The sequence below is a fragment of the Parasteatoda tepidariorum genome, chromosome X1, assembly GCF_043381705.1.
Source record: "Parasteatoda tepidariorum isolate YZ-2023 chromosome X1, CAS_Ptep_4.0, whole genome shotgun sequence".
Taxonomy (NCBI): Eukaryota; Metazoa; Arthropoda; class Arachnida; order Araneae; family Theridiidae; genus Parasteatoda; species Parasteatoda tepidariorum.
This window is the reverse complement of record NC_092214.1, coordinates 37,333,537-37,360,632: the sequence shown is the minus strand read 5'-3', so window position 1 is coordinate 37,360,632 and position 27,096 is coordinate 37,333,537. Positions and strand designations below refer to the sequence as shown.

Below are 27,096 nucleotides of genomic sequence, written 5' to 3'. Positions count from 1 at the left end.
ATATATATATATATATATATAAAAGCTTTATCATCTAATATACCGGTTTTTGACGATTTTAATTATTCTGTTATTTGAATTACTTCCTTATGGTAGCACATGATTCTTCTTAGAATAAAGACTTGTTTTGTTAATTGTAGCTTCTACACATATTAATTTTTTCTAATATACTTTAACTTTACGCTCTCTATGAAGTGTTTTTATTTAATGTATACTCAGCAAATTTAGTGAATAACGTAAGCTTTCAAGCGGCTTTTGATACAGTCACAGTGGTTTTTTTCCGGTTAATATAAAAAACATAAATAAAAAAAAATGAGAATACGTCGCATTTTGAAGTTTTGCTAGTGAGTTTGCCCTTTAAAATAAATCGATTATTGAAAATAACAATAAAAATAAATCATGCTACCTTTTTCATTGAAATTTAGTGATTAATCGTTTACTTATTAAAAACTAAAAAAAAAGTTTAATTTAAGGGAAAAAAATATTGGTCAAACCTCATAACGTACAAAAAAAATGTAATAAATTTAATAGGCTTCATGCAAATTACAAACACCTGATCATTTTCTTTTTTTTTAAACGCATCGACATACACTCAAAGTAAGAAAAAATTAATACCCACTTCACTTCTCTTCCTTTTATACTTGGCTAAAAGTTCCTTAATTTTTGAAAAATTGTAAGCCGAACCTATTTTTCACTAAAATGCTTCTTCAAAGATATTTAAGAACGTTCTTGATTAAAAATACCCTTCGACTGAAAATGATTAATTAAATAGAGAGTTAAACGCAGCTTCCAAAAGCATATTATTGATCATATGAAAACGTCGTTAAAAATCTTATTTTTTTCATCCCTTCTCTTTCTACATCACAGAATAAAATAGTTCTTAAATGGGGAATTTTTACTTTATTATAAAGTCGGAAATTACCTGCCAAGAGAAGGTCAACCTTCCCAACTTATTATGACGCAAATTATATATGCTAATGCATAAGAAATTTTTAATACTTACTAAAAAAAAGAAATATCTTGTGTATTCCGTAGTTTAGCAATGCGCACGTTGTTCACACAACAGAAACAGGAAATGTGTTTACTCGATCTTTTATCTCTTATCTATGAAGATAAGCTACCATAAACATTCTTCACACTTAAATCTGACAAATGTCTGAATGCTGTTTACTTTTAGAGCACTTAGACGATATTTAAGATTTTTATTTAGGAATTTATAAAATGAATGAAAGGATTGTATGCCTTTTAAAGTGATTACAAAAATCTTAATTCTTTAATGAACTATAAACTCCACATAAATCGCGAATAGTTTAGTTTAATTATTTTAAACTATTAATTGCTTTTGAAGTCCGAAATGGGTCTTTTATCGCAGGTCAGTTAAGACGGAAAAAATATATGCCTAATTTTCTTTTCGGAAATCAAAAAATTTTTAAACTACCGCCTACTAAGATCCATATTATTATTGTTGGCAATTTTTTTCTTCAAAAATACATTTAGTCTATCATTAATTATACTTCAAAATCCACTAAACAGGTCGACACTTTTTTCTTCTCTTATTTTGCGAGAATGTGCTTTTTTTATTTTATTTTATCTTATTTTATTTTATTTTATTTTGTAACCGGTATTGAACTGCAGACCAAATATGCATTTCCGACTGTGAATGTTTAACTGCATTTATTTGTAGTTTTGAATCCAACCCAGAAGACAAGGGAACTACTGAATCAAGCATTAACACAAACTATCCCTTGTGACGGACTATCTGCTGAGTTACCGCGGGTCTAGGAGGATGTGCTAGTAATTTTTTTAGCTAGTAGTTCAAACAAGGAACAAAAAAAAAAAGATTGATTTCATTGTTTTTTTCACGGAAAATATATAGGCAGCTGCATATTTTTATGAATCCCAGCAATAGTTTCAATTTGGGCTATATATTTAGATTGCGATAATATAAAATATTCTTACTCTCTTATTTTTAGGTCTTATGATAGATGAAGACACTATAAAGTGTATTGAAAATTGATGAAAACTGATTAAAAGAAAACTCTACTCAGATCTGCTGTTTTTATTTTTACCATGCTCATAAGGTACAAATTAGTCTATAAAACAACCCTAGGTAGAATACTAGCTTGATTTCGTGTCTCATATATATAAAATTAATTATAGTTATTATATCTCGTCGCTATATAATCATATCAATACTCTTTGGACGTTTCTCTTCTTTTATTCGAGAACAATGCCTATTTTAAGTCGTTTTAATATTAGAAATTCGTCATTAAAATTAAAATTGAAATCAATTCACTTTTGATAACTTAACACTAAGTTATATTTTTGTCATCTCAATATTTTTTAAATATAGATAATTGAGGACCCAAGAAATTCTAAAAATATTATATCTAATATCTGAAAGTAAATAACACCATTATTTCTGGAGCATCTGAATCAGTACCGTAATATACCGGCTTCTTACAGAGAAAAAGAATATTACACAAAATAGAGTCCAAATGTTAATCATATATTTTTAGCTCTAAATAAAATCTACTAAAAATAACGAGATTCTTCATTCTTAGAATCGGAACATCTAGGCAGTTGGAAATTAAGCGCTTGAATCACTTTCCATCATTTTTAACGAGATGACGTCATAAATTGACGCAATTCACCATTATAAAGGGAAAAAAGAAACAACGTTTTCTTTTATAAAATCCAAAGCATTCGTTAAAGAAGGCAATAACTTCTTTATTCTTCAGTTCAAACCCTTAATGCTAGAAGTTCATGAGTTCAAACTTCCGAAAAATATCTAAATGTATTTACACTTGTTCATCAAGGGAGTCTTTGTCATATTCCGTGTTCCATTTTTTTTTATTACTCAATATTCAGAGAAGTAGTATATCCTGGAGCTGCTTTAAAAAAAGATTCCATTTCGGGAAGAGAGGGTGTAATGGAGCTAAAAGAAAGAAAGAAAGAAAAACACGTGTACGTGTATAGGAAAATAGGGAAATTTCACCATCCCCCTCTGGAAAGATATAGGACTATTCATAAAAAATTCAGTGAACAAGAACACTATATCCAGCTCATCTGAAGTGGATTAGTTTCCAGGTAGTAGCAGAGATTCTGTTGAAATGGATTTCATGAAATGTTTTTGAAAATCTGTGTTCAACTTTCAACACTGTATTTTCAATGCAATATTCATATTTTTAACGAGCGAATATTAAATGCCATTGTTAAGAAATGAAAAATTTTGAACTAGTTTTAATTGTTTATGCATATTTAACAACTGTTTATTTTGCAAAAATTTTTAAAGTCAGTACATTTTTATATCATGAAATACTGTTATCAAGTAGGATTGTTTTAAGAGAAACTGCAGTTAAGAAATTTCAGCACGTGTTGAGCTATTATATCAAATTTGCTGTATTTTCAATATGATACTAAAATTATCCCTATTATTGTTCAACTTAAACTTGATTGCATGATTCGATGGCTCAACTTGCTCGGAAACATGCATCAATTCAACATTCAATTTAGCTTGTACCTCCTTGTAATTCAATGTACTGACATTATTGATCAACGTGAAACTGATTTAATAAAGGAATCTGTTTTATTATGATGTAAATAGTAAGCATATTATCGTACAACAAATTTGATTGCACGATTCAATGGTTCAATTTGAACGGAAACTAGCCGTAATTCTACATTTAACTTAGTTTGCAACACATTGTGGTTGAAGTTACTGGTATTATTGATCAACGTTGAACCGATTTTATTGACAGAGTCTGTGAGGTTTGTTTTGAGTTTCTATTACACAGTAAAGTTGAATTTATTTTCGCTCAATATACTTTGAAAATAATATTTTTAGTAGTCTTGTGAGAGTAAACGTATATGGATAGCATTAACGCTTGTCCCCATACTATTTCATTTTGAAATTTAATTTTTTTTTAAAAATTCAGTAATAAATTCTTTAATTAGTTTGCTTTATCAGAAGAACATCCATTTGAAGCAATGTTCATCCCTCTCGATGCATAATTGTTTCATTTTTTTAATGAATTGGAATTAGCAAAGATAGGAAAGTTACGTAGGTAATGGTTTTAACATTAAAGTGGGTATGAGATGTTTCCTTCTTTTAACGATATCATAGAAAAATATTTATAAAATAATAACGTACGACTTAAGGACTATTTGAGATAGATAAACATGCGTTAAAAATATACAACAAAGTAAACCTTGTGTTGTAAGATATGAATACTCAAACAAATGTGGACAATAATTTATTCAAGACATGTATACGTTACAAATATTCAAGTAAATGCGGATAAGTATTTATTTAGATTTGAAGCAATAAGTTTGGTCGAAACGTGCATAGAACAAAATCTTTGAATAAGCTCAGATTTAACAAGCGACTTCAAGTCAAGTTTCAGCTTAAAAACGAATACTGAAATGACCTGCATTCTCTGGAGAGCACGTTAAAGGTGCACTGTAAAGAAAAAAAGACGGAATGCATAGAAAATGAAAGAAACAGAAGATATAAACTCTCCCATTCTTTTCATAGCGCGGCATCTTCAAATCAATGTCAGTCAGAATAGTGCAACAATACCTACTACAAGACCGTCTAACAATGCAACGACGCCTTTGCGAACTGTACAATCGATTTGAATGCTCCAACGCACAACCTTTTCATCTTCTTCAGGAGAAGATTCACAGTAAGAGGACTTGATTCACTCTCTTCCTCATCTTGTACTAATGTCAATGACAAGAGAAGAAAATCGTCGTGGGCTCGATACAGGGTCATGTTCAACAGGCATCAATTTCTGTCTTTCCTCCTTCAGCACTCCAGACTCCCCTTCGAGGAGAGAAAACGCATTGTTGAAGGAGTGTTTTTGAAGGTTTATTAAAGCAAAAGAGAACTTTAAAGTTTGAGTAAGGGAAATACGGTAGAGAAAGAGCGGTAAAGTGTGATGAAAAAGATGTGGTAAAGAGAGAGATGGGTGTTATTGTAATTGAAGTTGGATGGAAGTTTATGTTCATGGAAGTTTCTTAGTTAAAGATACCATAAGCGTTATGAATGATATTGATGAAAATGATACTCGGAGATAAGAGTTTACCTGTTACGAAGATAAAACTTATTGAAGCCATTGTATGTTAAATTGTTTTCATTAAAAGAATTTTAATTAAAGAATTGTACAAGCAAGAAATAGAAATATGTTATATCTTTGATGATTTTAGTATAATGTACACCACAGCCCAAGATATAAAGGATTCATGTTTGGATAAATGTTTGATATTTCCTTCCTGAAAATGTTATTTTTGTAAATAAAACTAAAAACAAATTTATTTATGTTGTTTGTTGAAAGAATTTTTATGTTTTTAGCTTTGAATGACATTACTGTAATTAAGTGTCATTAAATTCAAATGTAATTTTGAATTGTGTACATGTTTTTGAAAATATATATTATATTATTTGCAATTATAGCAGTTTCCCTTGCATCGCAGTTTAGTATTTAATCTTATTAGAATGAGTATCTTAGGAATTTTTGTTCTTGATTGAGTACCAAGAGCATTTTGCCATTTTGTATAAGAAAATTATGATTAACTAAGGTTAACTTACACGGAAAATTGTTTATTACGAAATCACTTAAATGTTGGAAAACTTGGATCAATGATGGTATCATAAAAATGATAAATTAATTTTTACATCAAATAAGGAAAAGTTAGAATAAGATAAAACCATAAGTGGGTAAACTAATAATTTGGTGGATATATGACTAGCACAACAATTAACGAGTTACAGAAAATTCAAAATGTACCTCCTAGCAAAACGTTTTTTTTTAATCAAAATTAATTTGAAAATATACATAATTTCATTTATAAAACATTGTCACTCTTTAATAAATATAAATGGGAATTATTGGAAAGCGACTAGTGCAGAAACAGTTAATGGTAATGTTTTTCAGTTTTAATGGGAACAAATCAAATACTTTGAGGAATGAAACCGAAATTTTGGAAGCAAAACCACAAAAACAAGAAAGATTTTTTTCCAATTTAAAAAAAACAGACATTGGTATTATTGTTCCTTTAAATGTTGCAAAATGATTTAGCCTCGCTGTGTGTACTTACGAATGAATGTACTTATTTTAAACATATTAAAGAAATTTCGAGTTTAATTTCTGGCATATTTAATTAAATTAAATGATTCAATATATAAACTCGCAAAAGCTCGCATTTTTTTTAAAAATATGCTTTCAAATATCTGTTTCTAAATTTATTAATTCTGCAAATAGGATTAAAATCTCAAAATTCATTAAATTAAGAAAAAAAAACTTATATTTTTAATTTTAAACTAATTTACACCCATCTAGATGTTTGATTTTTTTCTAAACAATATCTATGCTTTTATAGCCAAACGTAAAACTACGAACTTTTTATCTGATAATACATTTGTTAAGGAATTCAAGAGCTCAAAAAATATAAAATCTTTATTTGAAAAACGCATGAAATTTAAAAAAAAACACAATTTTTCCATACTAATACAGTTTAAAAGCAAGTTTTTATTTATATACTGAAAATTAATACTTATTACCAAAAAATGTTTCTAATAGAAAACTTCTACAACACTAGAAAATGAAATCATAGGAGATACTCAATTGGATATACTACACGAACAGTATCTTTAAACAAGTTTTCACTTTAACATTTTATTACCATTGAAAAGGTAAAAAAGATTGAAAACCAACGGAAATGGCGAGAGTAGAAATGAAAAAGTCGGTATTCATAATAGTAAAAAATTATTCTTTGAAAAACAATCTAAGGACAAAAGAAAAGGCGAATTTAGAAAAAAAGTGCAAAATAAAGCTACTTGTTTTATAAAGACTGGGGTAATGTGGGGAGTGAAGAAAAAATTAGGAATAAAAGAAAAGACTATTTATTTTCCGTTGTCATGCATTGTTACACTCTGTATTTAATCAGAGACGAAATAGAATCCAGGAAAGGAAAAAGAGGATTATAAAAGGGCACTATTGAGCTCTCACCACCTTCATTACAATAAAGAAAATTTTACTTTAAAAAATTATTCACTTTCGTTTTTTTTTGCTTAAAAGCGAAAACTTTCTTTTATTTTTTATGAATATTCAGTTTTTAACATTCCATGTCAATATTTCATTGAAAAACGGAATATTTACTGCAGGCAGCGTCAGTCGTTACGGTTTAATCATTCCTGATTTGTTTGAAACTTTAAATAATTATTTTGGTTATTGCTAGTTAATTACAAGTTACAGGTTAAAAGACAGTTTGCTGGTAAAAGTTCATAGTTTTCGCTCAAAATGATAATTACTGCACTGTGAATGTTTGCAGTAAATTTAATATTAAATTGAAAAATTTTATTTACAATCCACAATGCTCATGACAATTTTTTCATTCTATATGTGTTTGAAATTTTAAATGTTTAAATTTAAAATTATATTTATATTTTTTTTCTACTATCGTATTTTTTTTTAATACTTAATCTTAATACTTTTTCGTAATTCTTAATACTATTCTTAATATATTTTCTTAATAATAGTAATTTAAAAAAAATCACAATCTAAAGGTAAATTGAATTACTAGTTAACAGTAAACCAGTTTTCTCTCAAAATAATAGAATAAATTATACACTATGAGGATTCAGATTTAATTATTCTGTGTAAATTCTTTTTTCTTTTTTTTTCTGCCGTGACAGTCATAATCAGTTTTACCATGACAGTCAATTTAATAATTCTCTAATCGCTTGATACTTTAGAGACAGTTTCTTTTAAAAATTTAATAATTTTTTAAAGTAATACTTTTTCTTTTTCTAAAAAATTAATTTCAAAATTGAAAAAAAAAGCAAAATCTAAAGAATACTTATATTGCTAGTTAAATTTTAAATATTTTTCTCACTAAATGATAATTTAGATTTCTGATGTTGGTATCATTATTTTTTTTTCCACAAATTTAAACAGCAAGTAAAGTACTAAAATGCATTGGATTACTATAAGTATCAAAGCAAATTATTAAAATAAAATTTTTTAAGAAATGGATAAATTATGGGAACATGACAATAGCCTGAAAAAATTGGTATGAAAACTTGCGTTCCACATGAAATATAGCAAACAGCGCCACACATAGAAAAATTACTGTATAGTTTTGGACTTAATCTTAATCAGCTGAATAAATATAAAAAATAATTTTAATATCTATAAATATATATATATATATGTAATACGAAAATAATAAATACTTTTGTATTAATAAAAGAATTAAAACTCTTTCGGTTTCATAAAATGTCTTTGTTAAAGAGCAAGCGTAGAGATATTCTATTTTGAGAATTCAAGGCTGAAAACATACCATTGAATAATAATTAGATCTATATTTCAAAGGAGGAGTAATTTTTAGAATCTTGTCCCTCCTTCAATTCCATATTAGGAAGACTTAAATGATTTTCCATAATGCGTTGAGTTGCAAAGGTATGTACGACTGGAACCTAATTACATCATTCTCTGTAGTATTTAATGCTGGACCGATGGTATTCACATGTCTCTTGCTGAATAACGTGTTCCATAAAACATCTGTCGGAACCATCCGGAGTTTCGTTCACACCCCCTCCCTTGTGGAGTGGGGATGTGAACTGTTATTACCACCAGCCACCTTTAAATAAACCTTTTTATAACGTATTATGGCTTTTGACTGCATTATTGAAAATTAATACAACAATAACAGGGATGTAGCCCTGTTATTATATATATAATATATATANGCTAATAGAACATAAAATTTTTTAGTTTAAAATAAGTTAAACCTAACCTAATATAACCTAGTGAAATATCAAGTCATTTGATTTTGTATTAATCAAATTGATGCAATTTATATATATATATATATATATATATATCTTTGCTTGTTCTTTTGAAAATAAATAAAAGAAGAATAAAGTTCATATATCGTATAAGAGGAAGCTACTGTGTTGCATAAAGACTAGAATTCAAAGAGAGAGTAAAAAATTAGGTACAAAAGAGAGACTATTTATTTTCCTGTTGTCGTTCATTGTTATACTCCCTATGAATCAGAAAGGGATAGCTTAGAGAAAAGCAAGGAGGGGATTATAAAATGGTGGTGTTGAGCTTACAATCTTCATTAAAATAAAGAAAATTCCGCTTTCTTTTTTTTCGTTTTTTGTAGAAGAGCGCAAATTGTTTTCGTCCAAATTCTCTGTATGATAGAGTTTAAACATTACTCGGGAACTTTCGGATATCATTTTTTCACCCTTTTCGCTAAAAAGTAATTGTTTAAAAATTAATCCATCAGCTTCAGCTGCTGCTTCGAAAAAAAAAATAGCACTTACAAAAATGAGCGGTTTTACGGCAAAAAAAAAGTAATCAAAAAGATGCAGAGGGGGATTTAAGGCTCTAGAATTAAGAATTGTTCTTTAGAAAATAAGGTTTACAGAAGAAAATTGAGTATTAATGTAATTTTTAAACAAAGCAAAAGAGAAGAATTCGAATAAACTGAAAAGTCGGTTTAAAAGATTAAATACATCGATTTTAATTTAATGAACTTGGCAGCTAATTATAAACGTCAGTTACAGTTTTCCGTTTATGTTTGAAAACTAGGTTATTTAAATTAGCTTGTTTACTGAAAGTCAAACTGCCTGTTTATTCCTTTATTGTATCTTAGATTTGGAGCTATATTCATACACTGTTTTAGAAAATTGTGTTAATGCTATATCGTGCTATTGCACGCAAGGGGAATTTGCAACATAATATAATTAAACAAATATGAATACGCTCTTAATTTCATTATATTAAAATTAGCTAGTATCTCAGCAAGAATTTATTCAAAATTATGACTATTGTTTCAAAAATGTTTATTTCATATTCAAAAATTCATACTAACAAAACTAGAAAACAGAAAGCTAAGTTGAGCTTTGTTTTCTTGGGAATTAATCATTCTTAAATTTGAGGAATAAGCTTGAATGGAAGCATTACTCTGTTTAACACCCTATTATGATTGAAGATTCAAGTATTATGGGTTCACTTTAATTTTGATTTAAGGCACCATTAATATGAGTCAACGTTGAACCGTTGTTTTGATCAAAACTACCAGAATATAGTAAAATTTACTTTGTTTCGGGTTCTGTCGGAATACCAAAAACGCTTGGTGGGAAATACACTGAGCAAAAAATTCTGGCAAGGCTATCGTGCTGTATAGCAATTCTTATAAAAAGAAATGTAATTGCGGTTTACAAAACCAAAATATACGGTATTTAAATTATACCTTTGGCAATTTCATTATTTATACGGTAACGGTTTACCAGAAATTCAGGATTTCAAAATTATAGTTCTTCACACTATATATTTAATAAATAACATAAATCTGAAAAGTAAATTTAACGAAATAAATAGTTTGTACCGTGCCATAAGGTATGATAAAATTATGAAATTGAACCACATTTACCAAATTTCATCACACATTATAATACCATATTTTATGAATTATTAGTGTTAGAAATATTTAGTTAATTTTTGCAAAAATCATAACTAAAGCGCTTCGATGAAAATTACGAGTGTTTTGGTGTTTCCATAGAGCCAGAAATGCGGTAAATTTTACCATAATCTTATAGTTTTGACCATATTTTTTCCTCAGTATATATTCAGTATAATTTAGTATATCCTTTGATATATTTTAGGTGACTATCGCATTCCTGCCATTATTTGAATCTCGCATCTCAAAAGATGAAGCAAATAAAACTTTCATTAAAAAAATACTTAAAAGATGTGTTTTAAAGCAGCAAAGAATACACTTACATTAGCAATTATTGCTGTTTTGATATCGAAGGGATAAAGGACCAACTTTAACCATATCATTATTTTAACACATTAAACTCTTAAATATGCAGAAATTGTTATTCTTATGTTTGATGTTTTTTTTCCCACGCATATTCCGTTCAGATATAAGTAAAGCGTATTCTTTTATTCTAAATTTTTGTTGGACATATTTTTATAATGAAAATCTTTAGTAATCTAGTCATAAATAAAAGGCCATTAAGAAATATCCCATCATTTTTATAAAAAAGAGATATGATGAATATTTATCTTTTTTTTAAAAAAAAATATTAAAACTAAGAGTAACATAAAAATTACATCGTGAATATTTTTAGCACTTAAGGAAAAAGTTTGAAACAGCTTTAACTTCCGTTGTTGAGTGCTTAAAAGCGAGCTTAATGTCATCTTTTATAGCTTCACAAAACAGAGTTTCATGAATAGTTGTACGCTACATATTGCCTAATGATCCCATTTGACTATACAATGTCTGCTACATAAATAATTTTAAAAGTATTATGAACAATATAAGTACTTTGCGAAGCTCTCAGCGTTTTAAAATGTTTAAAAAAAATAATAAAAGTTAAATTCTGAAATTGTGAATTTCCTAATTGAATTTTCAACAGTTTTTTTATTGGAGGGATTAACCGTGTACTTTTAATAATTTGTTTTAAAAATATTACTTTGTCGCAGTAATACTTACTTTAATATTTAATGAAACGGCTGAATATGATTAAAAACTAGTATCTGGAAAACAGGTTATGTATTGAATTATTATGCAATTATTTTTTGAACTATACTTACTGGAATTTAAAATTTATAACAGAGTTAAAATGGAGAAAACTTATTTTCGTCTCGAAGTTGTGAAAATTTAAGCATAGGATATAAGATTTTAAATATAATAAAATTTACCTTTAAAATATTTTATACCGTTATAATAAACTGTTTTATTTCGCTTCTCTGTTTTAAACTATAAAATACTTATAGAGAATGATGCATTGCAAATTTACCTCTTTCGGGGAGGATTTAAACTTTTGATTAAATTGCGAATTATTTGAATTAAATTTTTGATTAAAATATTGAGACCTAAAAATATGTTGTTTAGTAGATAAAATCGAATAAGTAAGCTTATAAGCTAATGAGCAGGATAATATTTATAAGCTAATATTTAAACTATGAATTGCTTTTTGTTTCTAGCATTAACAAAAATAGTTGTAACAGAGTAAAAATATAAATTAAATAAAAATTAGACATTTTTGATTTGTCACTGATTCTTTTGTGTTACATAATTGCATATTACATCACGTCACATATTTTGCACTACATATTCTGCGTTACATGCCAATATATAAGTAATCCGCAAAAAAATTGCAAAACGTTTTTGTATTAGATGTAAGAAATGAGAAAAATGTGTTAAAATCCACTTTACAAAATATATTAGCTAAAAATTTCTTTAAATGGTTGAAATATTAGGCTAATTAAAGTTATGGCACTAATGTGTATAGTGCGCAAAGAGCAAAATGGATAGGCAAATGTAATTTTTGATCTAAAAATCGGATCTTCACTTTCTAGGACTCAATCTTAATGGTTCTACTTTAGATATGCTTACTAATTAGTGCAGATGATATTATTTTAAGTTACGAAATCAGGCAAAAAAACGTGCTTTTTCGGAAATATACCTTTTTTCTCGATGGATTTCTGACACCCAAAACATAAGGGGTTGCCTTAACCCGGGAAATATGGACTCAATAGTTTGATCAAATAGCGGTCCAACGCTTGGATCCCTTAATCTTAATATTATTTTTTACGTATTTTGCTATATCTCGTGGAGTTTTTGAGCGAAATAATATATTTTTGCACACAATTATAATATTAGTTTATCCGAAGATAGTTGCATGCAGAAAGTAAATTGTAGAAAATATCTATTTTTTTTCTTTTATTATTTTATGTAATAATAGTAGAACAAATTGAATTGCAAGTTATAAAATTTTTACACAGCTTTGAAAGAAGGTAATTTCACATAACAAAATACAAAATTTGAGCGAAATCAGACGAACAGTTCCGGAGAAATTAAATTTCAGAAATATGAACTTTTTTTTCATTCTGCGAGCACTGTACATATTGGGAAAAAATATGAATTTTTATTAAACTTTTTTTCATATAAAATACCTTTAACGTGGAAACATTTAACTTTCTCTAACATTTTTTTCTAACATTTTTTTCTAACAGTTTTTTCTAACAGTTCAGTGAGTAGGTTTTTCCTTTGGACAGATGATCAAAATCACAATTTGTTTGTACTAACAAAATTAACTTCATCAAAAAATATTACATGAAATATTATTGTCTACATTCTAAGTAAGTTTAAATATTATTCTAATGTTTTCTAAAATTAAGAAGCGAACGTTTTTAGCAGAGATGGATTCTTCCACCACCTCATTTAATAAAAATTAAAACCAAAGGTTACGTATATCAAATGACTAAATAATATCCTTTTTGATACTTCAAGACAAGCTCATGACTCAGCCGTAAACATGCCATTATAACCTGTCTAAAAGGGAGCAAACTTTAAATAAGTTAATTCTCTATCTAAGCGGTAAAACTACCGGAAATAAGATGGTAAAGCTACGGCGCTTCAACTAAAAGGATATGTAATTAAGTTGCTTTATTTAGTCCCCAGACAATTTCTTTTGACGCTGGCTGCGAAATTGCGTATTATACATATCACCCGATAGTGGTTTTCCATATTAAATTGAAGGCTTGCTTTTCTAAAGCCAAATAATCAAATAATCCACGGAGCGGTCACGGTAATTGGAAGAGATGGCGAGGTAACTATATTTAGCATGGATAAATTAAATAGTGGTAAAACTTCAAAAATGGAGTTATACATATTATTTCAAGAATTATCCTTTGAGTCTAAAGTAAATCAATTCAAATTGAGTTTCAAAAATTGTGCACGTGAATATATTTTTTATATTTTTAAAAATTTATGACTTTCTTTAAAAAAACGTTTTTAAGGTAGTTTTAAAGATGGCAGATGGAAAAAAAAAGCACACCTGTGGTAGAAAATGAGGTTGCATCAAAAATATCCTCATTAATAAAACCTCAATTTCAGCCTCAATTACACCTCATTTATAGTTCACTGGTACTTTTAGTTGAGCTCGAGTAAAATTATTTACACCTCTAAGATACTTATATGCTTGAAGTGTAGTAAAAATAACATGTACCCCTAAAAAATAACTTCTCTAAGCTGGTTGCTCTATAGTAGATTTCCATCAGCCTCCAATACCAACTCGAATATAAATGAAACAACATCATACACCTTGATTATGCACCTTTTGAGGCTGGTTTTGTAAGGTCTTTGAAGTCTACCTCAAATAAACCTTAAAAACAACTTAAATTTTGCAAGGACTATCTCACAAAAAAGGCTTAAGCAAACACTATAGTCTATCAAAATAGGAAGAAAAAAAGAAAAAAGAAGCGAGATATAATAAGTAAATCAGTAAAGTAGTTGAAGTATAAAAACTTTTCGGCTTCATGTCATTTATGCAATTTTTTTACCCTTGCAAAAAGGTGGGGGGATAGTTTTTAAAGTGGGAGAAAAATACACATGAGTATTAAAAAAATACACGGATGTAAAAAATACACTGAGATGGAAAATGAGGTTATGCTTTAGTAAAAAATAACCGCATCAATAAATCTTTATTCCTATCTTATCTACACCTCATAAAATCAGCCTCATATAGAGTTCAGTAATACTTGTTAATATAAAGGGTAATTATTTACACCTCAAATATACTTTTTTGCTTGAAGTGTAGAAAAAATAAAATGTACCTCTCAAAAATATCTTCTCTAAGCAAGTTGTCTTAAGGTAGATTTCTATTAACCTCAAAACAACCTCAAGTTTGAATGAAACAACGTCATACACCTTGATTATAAACCTTGAGAGGTTCATTTTTTAAGGTTGTTTTTGAAATAAACTCTAAATAAATCTCAAATCAACCTCAATACACATTAAATGTTCTTAAAGGTAACGTTGCTTACTCTGTGCAGCAAGAGAAAATTGAACTTCAAAGTTTTGTAAAAACTTTTTATTTTACTTCAATGCTAACTTTTTTAATCATATTTTTACATTTTCTATCACAATTAACTAATGATCAATAAAATGAGCATTATTAATTGGTAATTCATGTTGAAATTACAGTTATTAATATCTCTAAACTATATACTCTAATGTAAATCCGCAAATTCGTTACATGTTCTTAAAGATTTCGTTTATCAACAATTGCGTAGCTCACAAAAGCAAAAAGACTGACAACTATGAAAATGTTTATTTGTTATTATTATACCTAATTTATTATTTGTTATTATACCTAAGATCACAAATATTTATTTACAGATACATATTAAGTAAGATCTTGGAAACACGGGTTATCTAAAATGCATGTAGATATCTAATAATGCAGTTAACGTAAAACTATTAAACTGAAGGAAAAAATTTTTTTGCTACCATTCACGTTACTTACACTTTTTACGCATTTTCGTGAATTAAGTTCCTGAAATTTAAGACACGGAACTTTATTGTAAACTGAAAGAGGAACATATTTTATTAAAAAATTAAAAAATTACCCAACTTTATAACCAACAATACTTGTATTCATTTGAAACTTATTACTCCTTACGAAAGTGTTTTATTTTAATTTACATCATAGCCTTTAGTACATATTTTTCTTAAAATTATTATATTTTTAATACTTTTGAAATTGATTTGGTAATTTTAAAATTTATATGGTGAATAATTTCAAAATTGTTTACATGAAGTTTGAACTTATCAAAATAATTTAAAGAACTTTTCTTAGGCATTTTTAAAGTGAATCATGAAGTCAAATTAGCAAAACAACATGGCTCGGAAATGAATAACATGATTAAAAACACTGATAATACTGAGGAACAATTCTTTTGTTACATTTATACTTACCCAATTGGGGCGTGGGGATTTCAAATTCGAAATAAATTTGACTCTTAAAGCTACAAACTTTTAAAATGAAATTTTTAGTCAATTTTTAGTCGAAATGTACAAGCTTAAAAACGTCATAAAAACAGTAAGTCGCATAAATGTTGCAACAAACTTCTGGGTGCGTTATGGCACATTATCAGGATTGAAATGGCATAAAAACCCATGCACGGAAATGTCGTCGTACCCGGCTAGGGGTGTTCCTCTTTTATGATCTGTTCAGAACAACGCAAAAGAAAAGTTCATAATATGGAAGTGTCTCTAGTGGCGTAGGATAGCAGTTCCCTTCATGGGTTCCTATGCAATTTTAGTCTGATATTGGGCCCCGACTAAGTTTTGTTGCGAAATTTATGTGACCCCCTGTTATATATGACTTTTTTATGCTTCTAAATTTTGATAAAAAAAGGCTTAAAATGCAATTTTAAAAAATGTACCTTAGAGAGAAACCAATTGCCGATTTGAAATCAGTAACTTGAAAATGTCCAAATTCCGTTTGAAAATCTCATGCTTTATAAAATGTCATGTTTCTCTCAAACAGGAAATAAACAAAAAAAAAGTTCCCCTGAGCATGTTTGTATTTTTAATCTTATATAAAATCAAAACTGATAATATTTAATTGCATAAAGTATATTCATATAAACGTTTTCTCTGTGATTTACAGTTTTTTTTCACTCAAATTCATTGTATATAAGTTGTAATATGCTCAAAAATATTTTATTATTAAGTCCAATTTTTGAATGTAAATTGCGCTCGTTTTAAACTCCAGAAAAACACCTTTTCTAAGGAATTACCTTATTAAACATCATCTGCTGGAATAATTTAAAAAATATTTTGATCAGGAAACATTTTTAAAGCATTAATAAAGCTACAAAAACATAGAAATCAAGTTCAACTGGTAAAAAAAACAAAACAGAAAACTCTAATATTGCTTCTGAAAATTGAATTTTAAAGAGATATTAACTCTTGATATTATAATAATGAAACTAAAATCGAATTATCGCATTCATATTTTTTACATTTAAAACTATTTTTACCTAGGATTATGTAATTATTTCAAACGAAATTAAAATACAAATATTTCATAAAAATTATGTTACTTTATAAATTTAATCTGTTAATAATTGTATCTTAAGGATTATTGCTTGCGGCCTTAAACATTAATGATAAAATGCACGTTTATTTAAGGCTATCAAGAGGTATAACTTAACATAATTGATTTCATTTTTTCATAAAGCATATAAATTTTTCTTAATATCACTTCGTGTAAAACTAGATTTAATATAAACGGAAAAAGAATGTTTTAATAACTCCTCGCTTTATTGGTAACGTACGATATTTGATTTGTTCGATATTTTCAATATATCTTATAAGAGCTGTTACGAAGAAGAAATTAAAGCTCCAATTTTTCAATTTTGTCAAAGTGCTTTACTTATTATTTATTTGCATTGCTCTAAGGAATAAAAACTTATTCGCAGCCGTTTTATTCAAGGGAAAAAAATATGCTCGTATCCTTCATCGATGAAGATGTGTCAAATGCGATCGTAATATATTGGTGTAATGTCAAAAGATTATTTGGTTGTTGTTTGGAGCTGTTTGAAAGATTTTTCTCCTTTTATTGAATTTAACGTGAGTGCAATTTATCGATAAATCCAGAGATGAAAGCAATAGTACAATTATTCGATGATAAGATGTAAAATGTTTTAAAGTTAGATTGAGAGTAGATGATTAAATGAACAGAAGAATTATTTATTATGTGCGTATGTTTTACAATTACACGCAAGTTCAGAAATACAAAACTTGATAAGATTAGCTTAGGTTAATGTTTAAGAACAAAATAATTACGTATAAAGCATATAAATATAACATGTAAAGAACATAAATGTAGCCTATAAATGTAACACGTAAGAAATTTGAATATAGCATATAAATATTATTTACATAAGAAATTAAAAATCTTTTGGATTCTTGCTTAGAATCATTCATTGCTTATCGATAAATCAAATTTTTGATGCAATACTTAAAAAAAAATATGCAGTAATAAATATAAATACAATTCATCCTGTATACCTAAATGAAATCAAAAATTAAACTTTAAAATTTTATTAATATTTAAAACCCCATAAAACTTGTTTAAAATTACAACTAATTTTAAATATCTGATTTTTTTTTAAACTAAATTTCTCAGAAACTGTTAGACTGATTTTCGCTCAATTTTTGTATTTTGCGGTGTAAAATTACATTCTTTAAAATGATTTAAAAACAATTATGTACAATTCAAAATTTTTTAGATTACTATTAAGTAAAATAGTAAAGAATTGTAAATATATACTAAGACTTATTTGTTTTTTCATGGGATTATCTTTGAATATATAAACTTCATAATTGTGTGCAAAAAATTTTCAATCTGCTTTAAAAGTTCACGAAATACCCAAAAAGTAAAATTAACAATGATGGATACATGCTTTAAGAAGCTCTCCTACCCAAACGATTTAAAACATATTTTTCAGGTTACGCCTATCCCTTATATTTTGGGGGTCTGACATCCGAATCCGTCAAAAAAATGTGTGTGTATTCAGAGAAAATACTTTATTTTGGTTTGATATCAGAACTTAAAATGTCATCTGCACTAATTAATTAGCTAATTTGAGGTTACCCTCTTGAACCATTAAGAGTGAGTGGTAGAATGTGACGATCCAATCACGAGATCAAAAGTTATTCTAAGTGGTCCGTTTCTTGCATGCAGTATATTAATTTAGGTTATATAACAATAAAACTTAAGATTAATGCATGCAATAAAAATAGAAAAATCCATCCACTATCAACGCCATATTACACACCAAAAAATCGAAATTCGACAAAAAAAGTAAGAAAGATATTAATATTTTATTCACTGACAATACATGAATTATAGGATAAAAATATACTATTACGTGTTATCAATGCTATGTCAAAAATATATTTCAATTCGAACTCTAACTTTTCGTCAGCATATGAAAATGATTTCAAAATCTACTAAAGTAAAAATCATTACATTGAAAGTTTCTGCATAAGATGATATGTAATTTTTCACCTTAGCCTTGTGATAGTTTAACGAAAGAAAAATGTATTACTCTTATAAGCTTATTCTTCTAAAGAATTTGAAATATACACCTGTCATTGCTGGCCTATTTTTGTTAAGAAGAAAATCAATAAGTCTCATCGTGTGATATTCTAATGTCGAAATGATTCCTTAAAGAGAATATTCTCAGGACAAAGAAAAATTTGTAATGCTTTTTTTATATTTGCGCGTTGAATAATGTTAAGAAAACGAAAGAAAAAAAATGAATATAATCTGCATTGTCTAGATCGATATAATAGAAGAATAAATTTAAATGATTTCCTTATTGAAGAAATCTAGACAGTTCGTGAATAAATGTATTTCTTAAAATGAAAACATTTGTTAAATATTAAATTAAAAAAGAACATTTTATTCTCCAAAAATGAGAATGAATTATTCTCATCCAATCTGGTATCCAGAAGAAATGACTTTTTCTAATTACATATAGATTATTATTTTTGAAATTTCAATTGTATTTGCTTAATAGTTAACAAATATTGTTTCTCTTTCATTAATTAACATCAAATATGTTTACTTAAAGGTGTCCAAAAGATACTGACGATTTATTTTATGCGTAGTAGTTTTAAAAAACTCTTGAAGAACTAATACTAACTTTATTTAGTTCAGAAAATCGTTTTCTACAGCTATTAAAGACCTATCTAGATCTTTAATAACTAATATTATCAGTTAATATAATCAGATATCATTAATAGCTCTAATATTATATCAAGATAGCTACATATTAATTTAACATCAAATATGCTTACTCAAAAATATTCAAAAGATGAAGGCGATGTATTTTTTGTGCAGTAGTTTTGAAAAATTGTTAAAAAACTATTACTAACTTCACACATAGTTCAGAAAATATTTTCTCCTGCTTAGTAAAAATTTAATTCTAAATTAAACTGATTGTTGTTATTATTGGATATATTCATGTGAAATATCTGATTTCATTGCACTTGTACTTAATTGCAGAAATCTTAAAAAAAGATTCTTAGATTAACAATATAATAGAACATTATGAGACAGGACATTATAACAGAAGATAGCTAATTATACAGACTGAGAAGTAAAAATAAATAAAATCATTTCCTTTTTTATTAACTTAGGAAACGAATGTTTTTTTTAAATACATTCAAAACTATAATTTTAAATTAAATAGTTTGCATAACATTGAATATAGTGTTATAGTAACTACGTTACCCTGGAAACTATATATATTTAAACTATAAAATATCTAAAAAAAGACTAAAAATGTCGCGCAACTTTTCAAAAAGCGATTTTTAAATGGCATGTGAACAGAATATATTTTCAAAAAAAAAATTACTTCATATATATTAAACAATTATTTTATCTAAGACCATTTTCTAACATAGTTTCATGACAGCTTAGTTTTTAATTTCTTTAATTACCTAAAAATAAAATCGCATCTATTATAAATACATTGACTACAAATAACTTAAAGAATGGGCGTGGTATCAAAATTATAAACAATGTGGTACGATTATTTGGTACTTCAGGTTTCTTTCCTTACAGAAAACAAATAAAGTTGTATCAAAACCATCAGTCCTTTCGGAACCAATCACATTATTAAATTTTTCGTAAATATCTCTAAGATGCATGGAAGAGAACTATGCATCAAATGATTTTTTTTAATTCATTTAAACAAATCGAGAAATGTATACAAGAGGAGAATAACAACAGAACTAATTTAAAGAAAAATACAAGAAATATACTTGCCAAGATAGGTATCCTCTAATTATGAACACAGCAATTAGAACTTATTAAATAAGACGAAGTAATTAAAAGAAAGATTGTTCTGTCGTTTTAAACACTTCTTTTACTGTTTAAGCAGCATGCTAAGGCTCTTTGAAATGTTTCCAATATGGCTAAGAGTTGACGAATAACAGCCCCATCCATACGATGCAGTCAAAGGTCAACTAACCGTTTATAAACAATGTTTGTTTTGATAAGCCCAAGATAGAAGCGTGCGTTTCAAAGTCATGCCTTCGCAATCAGCAAACTTATTTAGTATCATTTTAATTTTTGAAGTTTTTGTTAAAGGTAAAAACAGCTTTAGTCAGGTTCGATTTTATAGGTGGTAATAAAAAAATATTACAACAAGTCTCTACATTTATTTGAATTTAAAGATTTATTTTTTAGAATACTATTTGATAACTAAAGAACTGAAATTCTGTGCATTATAAAGCAAAACACAGGTTAATATTAAATGATTTCCCTCTCAGCTACGGAGGTTTTTCTAGTTTTTTTTTATCTTTATTTTACATATTCTTTGTCGATTTCACATTTTCGTTTGAAATCATATTTGTTTCCGCATTATTCATGTCTAGCAAGTCCTGGGAAGGAGCGCCTGCTTTTAAACACTTGAAACGTGTCGAATTTTATTACGATTTTCATAATTTTTTTGTAAATGAAAATTTTAAATCATTAAGCTTACAAGTAAGTAGCTTATTTTGAATTTAAATTTACATTAAAAACTTATTAATATTAAAATGTTTAAGATTTATTGTTTGTAAAGATAAAGATTCTCAGCAAGAAGTGAATGACGAAACTTGGTATGTGCACGAATTACACTCCTATGAGAACAAAAATGATGGTTCACGAAAATGAATATAGATCAAAATGCGAGAGGAAGAAAATATGTAAAATGTAAATTTAAAAACCATTACAACATTAAATACTTGTTTATAATAATCGAAGTAGTTCAAAATGCATGTTTAAGAAAATGATCATAGCAATTTTACAAACTGAAAAGAAAAGAGTTTGATTAAATTTTTAAAAATTATTGTTATGACATTTTTATATTTAAATTAATAAGTAAATTATGATTACAAGCAACGTTTAAAAAAACAAAGCGAACTTTTTATACTGATTTGGTTTGATCTTTCCGTGAAAATGCATTGCAAAAAAAACTATAGTGGGAAATATCTTGTAAAATAAAAGTCCATACGCTTTTCAACATATATTACTGCAATAAACTTAGTAAAATATCTATTTTGCTAAGATCAATGAAGTAATGTTATGAGAAAAGTTTATGAAAAAAGATTTTTCTAGTAATACTACAGTTTTTTTACAGTATATTTAAAAAAATCAATATAAAATGCTTGCAATATACAATTTTTTTACAGTGTAAATTAGGTATTAAAGTTTCGGTATATTGTTAAACATTGAAAAGTGCATAATGTGTCATTTTTAAATTTAAAAGAAAATCATCAGCAGTTTTACGTCCTTATGATATAAATGAAGTTTTTAAACAAAATCATATTCCATTATTTTTGAGAGTGGGATAAGTTAATTTGAAAAAAAGCATAAGCCTGGGGCTTTTAAGCGTTAGTGTTAAGTGAATTTAAAAACATTGGCAATGGTTGGTAAATTTGGGCGAGTTTTTTAACAATATAATTTCATTAAATATCAAAATTCGACGATGATTAATAAACTCGTAAAAAGATAAATAAATAGCTTTTTATTTTCAAATGGACTTATTTCACTTAAAAAAAAATAAAGGCTCATAGAAAGCAATTCGGAGTCATTTAGGGAAAGTTATATAAGTAGGATTATGTACTATAAAAATTAATTTGAATATCAAAAACAACTTAAACGCATGGGTTGATCATAAAAGAAAAACATCATTTTGAAAGAAAAATATTTTATCATAGGTATGAAAAGAAAAAATATAAGTTGTAACAAATTATGTAATATTCATGAAATTATTTTCAGATTTTGGTAAAAGTTTGAATCGACTATTTTATTCTGGTAAGGTTTATTTAAAGGGATACGCTTTCATAAAAAATAATGGAAAAGAAGAGCGTGAATTCCCTAGAAAAATAAAATGAATTAATGCCAAAGGGTAAAGTAGTCACGAAAATTTAGTAAATAGCAAAAGAAATTTAATCTGTTAAAGTAGTTTCGTAGAAAAAAGTGCCATGCAAATGTGAATTTGAATTGAAAATCAGACAAAGTGCTGGAGAAAAAAAAACTGAAAATATGAGTTAAATATTTCTTTTCCTTTAAAGAAGCGTAAAATGAATACTTCAAAATATGCATCAAAAATCCCTGTTTGAGTCGATGGAAAAAGTTTGTTTTCTTGTTCTTATATAGGTGTAGAATAGTTTTGGAACAAGAAACAAAAATTTTTCGAAAGTAAGGACTTTTTTTTTATGCTTCTTTCAGATTCCAGAAGAAAAGAAATTATGTGCGCTTCTAACCTTAGAGTAATCGTGTTTGCTATTCTATACTCGTCTGGAAAAAGTTTTGATTTTTCAAGCACCCCTATTGTCGACAAGACCAGACGATAGTATGAAAAGACCAAGAAATATTTAAAAAAAAAAGAAAACTAAATCAAACCGAGGAAAAAAAAACCTTATGTTATCCTTTTTCTGTACTCATGTATAGAAATAGCCAACACACCGACAATATTTTTTTTATATTTAATGTGCAATATATATTGCTAGCAACTGCATTATTTGGATTTATTATAGAACATGTTCATACCCTACGATTGTTCAAGCGACACTAATGTAGAAACGTACTAAGATTATTATAAAAAGACGAAGAAAAGTTTAATAATAAAATAAAAGAAAATTCCTTCAAAAAGCTTACTCGATCCCATTTTTAATCTTCTTTCTTTCTGTATGTATTGAAACAGCCACCATACCATTATTATTAGTTTTTATAGAGAAATAGTTGTTTCTGGAAAAGCAGTATTGTAAACCGTGATGCGATTATTAAAGCTGTGTTGTAGCAAGAAAAGAAGTAACAAAGTAAAAAAAGAGAAGAAAGAACCAGAATAAATTATTGAAAACAAATAATGTCTTGGATTAGTTTGAATTAAATATATATTACTGAAGTCGGAGTGTAGTTTTAGGTGGGGTTCGATTATTTTTGAAAATTCCTAACGAAGCCCAGAAGAAAATACTCATTCCTTGCTAATTTTTTATTTTAATTATCACTCAAAATTTAATATGAAATACAATAGATTAGCAAATAGGAATTACTATTATAGTATTTACCCACTATAAGACTGAGGAAAGTATATTTCAAATTCACAAATGGGAAGCTATTTCTCCAACTATGATTTACTATTTAAGTCCCTGTATGTAGTATAATATAATAGCAATTTATTATAGTATATAGTATACTATAATACAAATAGTATAAGCTTATTATAGTATATTGCCTATCAAATTTACCAATGAGAAGGTATTTTTTCCACTCATGATTTGTGGTCATATGTTGATTGTTGTTATCTGTTGTTGTCCAGAAAAGAGAGAAAAAATACCAATGATGAGGAGTTGTTTAGAAAAATGTGGGTAACAATGAAGTTTTGGGTGGGGGCAAATAACAGAGGCTGACACTGGTAAGTTATATTCTCTTCTTCGTTATGCGTTCGCTCATTTCTCATCGAGTTTAATTGTATTTAGCTTTATAAACGCATAATTTATCAATTCGGTCATGTTTTTGCCCCGAAGTTTAAGTTTATGACCATTTTTTTACAGTAGGTAAATTTTGGAAAAATAATCTATATGAATATGTTTTCGATAATACGCTATATGAATTTATCTAACTGAATCACTCTCTGCCCAAAATATTTTAACATAACATTACAAGAAAATATATGGTCATATAAAGCGTTAAGATCCAAAAATAATTCATTTCTAAATTTAAGTCAAAATATTTTTGTCCAAAATTTTAAGTATATTGTTGGAGCCGGATATTCAATTTTTACGAAACTTTGTTCGTTGTTGGCGAAACAGTTTCCTGGTGTGTGTATATTTTATATATATATATATATATATATATATATACAAGGTCCGGCTATTAATTTCCAGGACTGACGTAACTGTAGGAGAACGAAAAGCCGGAAGANTATATATATATATATTCTTCGTGGGTACCATATATCCGGATCAAAGTTCACCTTAAGAACACAAGACAGAACAGTCAGATAAATTATATCCGTGCCAGAAGCGGGATTTGAACCCTGGATTTTCTTGGTGCAAGCTTAGCTTCGTGACAACCATACAGCCGGTCATCTTATTTCGTCACTTTATTTTCCATCGTCAAGTCTTCACTTTAGTTCCGTCATTCTAGTTAAAAATCTCCCAAAATGCATATAATGGAGTTTTGAAAGGAGGAAACATTTTATTCATACATTTGAGAACTCCCGTTTCGTCATAAATCACGAGATTTTGTGACGAAATGATTCTCAAAGGTAACGAGTTTTAGCTCACGGATTAATAAATAGTCAAAAGTGTGAGTTTTATTTCTAAAGTGCAGCTCATTTAAATTTCAAAATAGTTTCTCATGAAACACACGTATTGAGCAAAATTTATATAAATGGTTGAAAGATGATTCATAGTAGAAATAATATATAACAGTGTATCATCTTTAAATTCAAAAAAAAAAAAAATATTTCCATTTGCTTTTTCTTGAAAGGTTTCTGGATGGAAAGCAGTTTCTCAAAATAAGAAATATGAGACAAAAGCCAGTGTAGTGTGATGTAAGTTCGTATTTTTCTACTGAATGTGAATTGATTACAAAGGACAGTTTTCGCTCTGAGTTTTTTTTGTTGTCTTGAAAATTGACAGAAATAAAAATATTTTATATCTACAGTTTGAGGTGAATACTAAAATATATGACTGAATCGTTTTTCATTCTTTCATATTTCTTTGAGCTTCGGTAACTAAATTAGGAATTGATTTTAAATTTAATCAATTTTTTGATGGACGAAGTGATTTAAAATTGTGCAGGTAAAAATGAAATTTATGCAACAAGAAAAAAGTAATTTTACGACTATTTCAAAACACAGTATTTTCGTTATATTTTATTTATTTTGAAAATGTTCCCATACTCTCAGAAATAAAACTCTCACTTTTGAAGATTCAGAAATCCTTTAACCGTATTTCGTTAATTTCGAAAATCATTACATCTCCATACCACGTGATTTGTAACAAACCGCTAAATCTCAAATATTTGTCGAAAATGTTTTCCAAACTCGGAACCTCATCGCAGACGTTGTGGGAAAATGTTAGCAAGAATGCAGACTTGACAATCTAAAATAAAGTGACAAAACAAGCTCACCGCCCTGTATGGTGGTCAAGAAGTTGGCCTCGTACAAGGTAGGACCTGGGTTCGAGTTCCGCTTCGGTCATATGTGTAAATCACAAATAAGAATATATGGTTTGAATTTTTTTAGCCAGGAGAGCTATCAACATTTCGAACCTTTTAATGTGGACTTCACTTTTTGCTTTTTTTTGTCAGATCACCATAACTAATGAAGCAAATTCAAAAATGCTTCGATATACTTAGAAAAAAATAAAAAAAATTCTCAGCGTTTTTAGACTTATATTTAATGAAATCATTTTTTAATAAAAAGTTTTTACACTCTAAATACTTCCAGATCAAATTACAATATAAAGTACCGGAACTTTGGGTGCATCATCCGTAAAATTCATTTTACCGTAAAATCAATTTTTTACTTAAAATATCATACCGTAATTTTTACAGTAATATTTATTTAATTACAGTGATTTTACTGTAATTATTACTTTAAAGGTACATCAGATTTTTTTTCCGTGAAATTAGTCGGAAAAAATAAATAGCAGCACCCTGAGTGCAAGTATTTTTTATCTTGATTTGATTCGGAAAGTCATATAGAGGGGTTTCAAATAGGTCGATGGTTTAAATTTTTTACCTATCTTGTATTAATAATTACAAATAATATTGCGGACTTACTGGCTTTTAAGGAATAGGTCCCCATCATTGCAAAGACAACGAGTAACGAAATTCTGAACAAAATACTACTCGACGAAAAAAAATTGCAACTCAAACTACCCGATACTTTTCAAATGGTCGCTTTTTTTTCAATTCTGTTTTCGCTAAGAATTTTCTCCCACGTTTATCACCTTATTTATATTCAAATACCCTGAGGGGAGTAAAAGTGGATTCGGATAACGATAGGATCATCCGCTTGAAGATCTTTTCTTCCTTAGTGTTTCATTTAAATGCATGAACACGATAAGTGATGCTGTGTTTACAAATGAGACTGGATAATGCAAATAAAATTTGAGATAACTTGAAAAACAATTGATAACTTCTTTTTAACAGATATTACTTCGGATTTATAGATGCAAAGATTTTATGTAAGATTA

At 27.6% G+C, this 27,096-nt stretch overlaps 1 protein-coding gene across 7 annotated transcripts in view; it reads right to left on the bottom strand.

The window, feature by feature from the left end:
• The window catches only part of LOC107455088 (CUGBP Elav-like family member 2), a 751,728-nt gene that overhangs the window by 298,319 nt on the left and 426,313 nt on the right, over window positions 1–27,096 (bottom strand). Inside the window, exon 1 of one of the 7 annotated variants that reach the window (XM_071187616.1) lies at window positions 20,666–20,813. The exons of 4 other annotated variants lie outside the window; for them this stretch is intronic. The gene's annotated coding sequence lies outside the window, so the exon portion shown is untranslated. Of the gene's footprint in view, window positions 1–1,003; window positions 1,096–20,665; window positions 20,814–27,096 lie in introns of those variants that run through there. 2 more of the 7 variants (XM_071187615.1, XM_043046906.2) reach the window with 2 other exon arrangements.